Genomic DNA, 6,284 nt, shown 5'->3' with positions numbered 1-6,284 from the left:
GATATTCTGCCAGCCTTTGGTGCCAAGTTTAGCCATTAATGGACTAACTGACTGTAAGAATGTTAAGAAAGAGAAATGCTCCACAGCTACTGTGGGAGTCTTAGGGCTCCATGCCCAACATATTGTGTATAGATATTTTATTTCTGTTTTCAGAGACATTTGTTACCCATTCTTAACCATTGCCATGTGCCAAGCAGATCTATTTATCAATATGTGTAAATTACAAATAAAACATGGTTGGATCTTTGAGCTCTGACTTCTATTTTATTAAATGTTCTTCAGACTGTAAACAGATATATTCATAAGGTTGTCAAAGTCATAAGTGTCTACTGACTGATGGATGTTGATTATATTTCTTATGTTTAGATGATCCATGTAATAGCCTTGAAAAATAATGTACAATTATATTGTTACTATGGCACCTGTGAAGCTCAAATTGCAGAAAAACGTAATGATGGCCTACAGTCAATTTATTTTGACAATCTCTTTTTGCAAGATTTTGACAGAGCTATACAAGACAATGTAAAAGAAAAAGACAATATGGGGAGGTAGACAATACCAACATATGCAGTGAAAAAACATAGAAAGTATCTGAGGTATACCTCTCAGGGTAAATACTTTAGAATCAATAGTAATTATTTCAAACCAATAGATTAATGTGCAAGGGCAACGCTGTATTTGGCATTTGCTAAGAAAAAAAAAAGGCATGGAAGGGGACAAAGGCAATAAAAATATGATAACTGGAAGCAGAGAGAAAAAAAAGATTGGAAGAAAGAAAAGAAGAGAGAAGAAAGAAAATAATGTGAGTAGAGGTAAGTGGTGCAGAAGTAGGACAGAAGACAACACACACGGACCAACAAAGCACATAACTAGTGCAAATAGAGACAAGAGAATCATGAGTGAGTATCGCGAATGCACAGCCAAGTCCACCACATCATGAAAAACACATTGATGTTTTTCAAGGCAGCCTTCTGCACTTTCAACTAGCGAATTTCCTCCATCTGACCCAACCAACTCTGATAAGAGTACATCTTGTTATATCCAGAGTGCACGGATAAGGGACTTGGAATCAGTCAGTTTGTACGTGTTGAGAACTCTTTTTGTATTTGGAAACTCCACAGCTTCATCTGCAATAGAAGACATGATGTCATATAGCTGTTTTCAATAGGGAGCCAGAACAGGGCACTCAGAGAATATGTACAACAGTGATCCAACTGCCACAGAGTACCTCCAACACTGATCTGATTTTTCAGGAGAGATTCTGTGCAACTATTGGGTTGTATTATACCAATTCGTCATCATTTTTAATTTAATTTCCTAATATTTAGATCATAGGGAACTTTGATGAGATAGTATCATAATTGTGTACCACTCTTGGTCAGAGCAGGACAAATGCAGGTCCCCCTCTCAGTATGATATAAATTTAGGGGTTGGAACTGGAAGCCAGAGAGATGGTTAATGTTCAAAAACAGTGAGTTATTAAAACAGCATGGCCCTAGGGGAGATCGAGTAGTAAAATTGCCTGAGCTGGAAGTACCGAAATGACTCAATGTTGGTTGCCGGTTGCCTGTCTAGGAGTAACTTTGATAACAAGTTTGGGATCTCCCCAGCGTCCAGCCATACTCCAGCAACAGCTCGCTCCAACAATGGCCATGCTCATTGAGAACCAACTGCACAGCATCTGTAACATGTGTATTCCCTAAGCCTATGTCCTCCTAAATCTGATCATCCCCTAACCCTAAATTCCCATAGTTGAAAACTGCAGAGCTCCCAGATTGCAGAACCTGGGTTGGAGCACCTGCTCATTGCTTGATTCCCCATAGTTAACAGTTTTAGTGGATGGTTTCAGTGTGCATGTAAATACATACTTTGCTTTTGTACTTTGAATTGGCATTAACCCTAGACAGTTACTTAGATAGTCTGACGATCATACTAAGAGCCATAACCTCACAGCTTAATAATGCTAGGACTAGGAATTGATAGAACAAATATGCCATCTTCTGGAATACATGTATGGTTTCATTTATTTCACCACACTGATTTAGTCCTAGGATATCCATTTGGACAATGCCCCACCCCAGTATTTGTCCCAAGTAAGACAGACTAGCTTGGTAGGAATCACACTTCAACTAAATGTGGAGAATCAGATTTCCACAGCTGTGACTTAATCATTTTACAGACTAACAAATTAGAATTTATAAATACAAAGGGGATAGCTCTATGACAGTGTTGTTTCTATTCACACAAAAAATATGTACGTCACGGTCATTTACAGATACAAGTTAAAACATTCTATACCATGTGCTAGCAAAATCAGAGTTGAGTGTATATAACTTGCACGATGACGTCATACGTGCCGAATACAGAAGTGCCTAAATCACCCAGGAGGAGAAACCCAATTACAACCAATTAGCAAAGGTATAAAATGAGGGTTCAGAAGAGGAATAATAGCTCTTGAGAAAGTCCATCATTGGGATGAAAAGTGTTGAATGAATTTCAAGTGAATTCCGGGGCGAATTACCAGCTAATTGTGGCTGAAACAGGAAACTGACGACATTTAATCTGTCTTTTGAATGCACCTTTGCAGAGGTGGCTTCCTTTATACGTGGACTGGGAGATCTTCTGGACACATGAGCCAGATTATCCCAGAGATAGTGGTCCCTCAGTATTGCACTTTATTAAGTTTGTATTCTGTAGTTTGTTTTGTACATAAAAATGTCACTTTGCTAAAACTTTTACACAAACGCTTACAATGCACCCAATGCCACCATGTCCATGCAATATTCCAAGAATGGAATGTCAGTTTAGTAACATTGTTCAGTTTCTTCATGTAATAGAATCGAATTATTAACTGTCTTGTATATATAATGTGCAGATCTTGACAGTCAACAATATTATCTTCATATTATCCATCAGATTGCTTGATATAGCAGCCCTGCAGTTCTCCAAAAAACACATGAATTAAACAGCTAGAGGCAAACAACCAGATTACTCTATGTTACATGCTACAGATATATATAGTAGACCAATGCTGGTGACCAGTCTATCACTGGTTAGAAAACAAGAAGCTTTGCAATTTAGCGTAATAAAAATCCCCTTCATTACAATCTTTGCCTAGAAACCACCCATGTATAAAAACACCTTCTGGTCTTCTCTCCTTTAAGCCTATAAAGCTGAGGTGTCAATATTTAAAGGCCATGATTTACTTTCGTGGGTTAGCAGTTCTCCTGAAAATCCCACTGGCTTTATTATTTTCCCTTATTATTTTGAATACAGAAAGTATTTTCTTTCCATGGGTGAGGTGTTAACTGTTCACTTCATGTAATCAGTCTCTGGAGACACCGAAAGTCATTTACATATTTAAAAGGAACCAGGATGCCTTGCATAAAGAACTAATGCCTTGTTAAGAAAACACCTGTCGTGATTTTGATCAAAATGCATACATTTAATTCCTATCTGCTGCATACATTCCATTTCCTATCTTTTCTCTTTGAGTGTAGAACAGGCATGCAGAATGATATAAATTGATAATATACCATAAATGGACACTAGAGGGCAGCAGAAACCGTACAAGAAAATTTAAATCAGTGAACATTAAATAAGAGAAAGAAAAAGTGCCAAATGCCATACAAAGGTAGACAATACAAGTAACGACTATGACCTTGGAAAGGGGTGAAGGGTTAGTAGAACGTTTAATGAAAAGAGTTAAATAACCTGGGTGTCCTCCTATGACCCTCATTTGCTGGAGAACTTTGACCTCAATGATTCTTAGCTTTTGTTTGCAAAGAATTGTGGGAGTTGTGGCCGGTAACAGTGAACTGTTATGGTCCAGTGTCTTTCCCAGGTCAGTGTCCCACTTCTCTCTATACACAGGGAATTGAAGGAAGCAGAATTTGAAGTACTGAGTAGAGAAGTTAAGGGGTCAGGCACCAGACCCACACATTTTTTTTTATAGTTTTGGGGCAATTAGCCTGATCCTTACAGGCTGAACAGGGCAAACATTGACTTTCTGTGGTTATATTGCTGCTTAACACCACCTCCGACTCAATGCATCTCTGTGAGTAGATACTGATTCGCGCAGTGCTGCAATTTGCCACTAAGGAAAGCATTGGATTGGCTGGGATTATTAGGACTAAATTGTAAGCATATAGTTGGCAACATTTAAAAAAAAATATTCCAGGGACACTTTGCAGCACAGCTATCAATCACTACCTTGAAAATGTACCACACCCACTGCCACAAAGCTCCGCCCACTATGTCCAACCCACATTATTCATCTCCGCCTACTTATCATTGCAGATTACAGGGTCTACTCAATACAGTGAGAATTACAGGGAATTGAGATGGTAATTTTAAATTTTACGGCCAATGTAGTCAAGTTGGAAAAATTCTCCCATTCAGCTGCACTATTTCGAATGAAAGTTTTGAAATTCCCATCACAATTCCCTGCAATTCTCTCTTTATTGAGTAGACTTTTATAACAGCAAGTTCCCACCAACAGTACCATCATCCTTGGTCTGCGATAGATACACATTGGCAGCACAGCATCCATGTCAGGCAGGTACATTTTATCACTTATAGGTGGCTTGGGTATCAGTGATGACACTGTCAGTACAATTATAGAAAGACCTTGTGCAGATTTTCTTCAGTCAGAGTTGTGTCTCTACACCATAGAACATACATTAATTCACAAAAATAATTATATTGGGGAGTGAATATAGTTTAAAAAAAAGAAACTGAAAATTGGAAATGAAAAATATAGAAGGGGAATTTACAGAATGCAATTAAAGAGATAAATGGGGGCAAAAAGAAAACACATGCACATATTCCATTAGCCCCTTTTCATGTCCCCAATTCAACATGTTAAATGTTTCAGATTGAGACTTCAGTCACCAATCCACTGCTTCTGATTCTTCTAGTTCCAGGAGTTTTATACGTATTACACAGAGAGCAGCACTATACAGGGAGCACTGACTCTCCTTGGATATTATACACAGACCTGTATTATACAGAGAGCAGCACTAAACAGGGAGCACTGACTGTTCCAGTATATTATACACACAGACCTGTATTATACAGATACAGGCCTGTGTTATACAGAGAGCAGCACTATACAGGCAGCAGAGGCGGCTCTCTAATTAGGCGGTTTAGACGGCCGCCTAAGGCCTCGCACTGGCTGGGGCCTCGCGGCGGCCTAAAACGCCTGTGGGCAGACTGTGTCAGGTCCTCGGTCAGTGACCGAGGACCTGACACCAGGAGGGGGCCCGGCGGTTTGCCCGTATGCCGCCGGGTGCGAGACCCCTCGTGGCTGCCTGGTCAGCCACCGCAGACACCGGTCTGCAGCTCCGCAGTGAGCAGAGCTGCAGACCATGTGTCTCGCGAGAATTGGCAAATCAGAGCGTTGCCGCGGGTTACCACACCATCCTCAGCCTCACCCCCACCACCCTCAGCCTCACTACTCCCACACCACCCTCAGCCTCACTACCCCCACACCACCCTCTGCCTCACCCCCAACCACCCTCAGAATCACTACCCCCCACACCACCCTCAGCCTCACCCCCACCACCCTCAGCATCACCACCCCCACACCAACCTCAGCCTCACTACCACCCACACCACCCTCAGCCTTACTACCCCCCCACCACCCTCAGCCTCACCCCCCACCACCCTCAGCATCACCACCCCTAACCACCCTCAGTCTCATTACCCCCACACCACCCTCAGCCTCACCCCCCACTACCCTCAACCTCACCCCCCCACCACCCTCAGCATCACCACCGCCAACCACCCTCAGCATCACCACCCCAACCACCCTCAGCCTCACTACCCCCTACACCACCCTCAGCCTCACCCCCCCCACACCACCCTGAGCCTCACCCCCCACTACCCTCAGCCTCACCCCCCACCACCCTCAGCCTCACCACCCCTACCACCCTCAGCTGCCTCTGACAGGCAGCACTGACTATTCTGTGATGTTATACAGACACAGACCTGTATTATACCGAGAGCACCACTATACAGGGAGCACTGACTTTCTCAGGATATTATACACACATACCTGTTTATACAGAGAGCAGCACTATACATGGAGCACTGATTGTCCCCGGATATTAAACAAACAGACCTGTACTATACAGAGAGCATGACTATACATGGAATACTGACTATTCTTGGATATTATATACCCATAGACCTATATTTTACAGAGAGCTATACAGAGAGTACACACAGACAGACTGCTGAGTAGGCGTGTGCATGGGGAAAATTTTCGGTTTGGTTCGGCA

Source organism: Pelobates fuscus, chromosome 1 (genome assembly GCF_036172605.1).
Source record: "Pelobates fuscus isolate aPelFus1 chromosome 1, aPelFus1.pri, whole genome shotgun sequence".
Classification (NCBI taxonomy): Eukaryota; Metazoa; Chordata; class Amphibia; order Anura; family Pelobatidae; genus Pelobates; species Pelobates fuscus.
Note: the sequence above shows the minus strand (reverse complement) of the source record.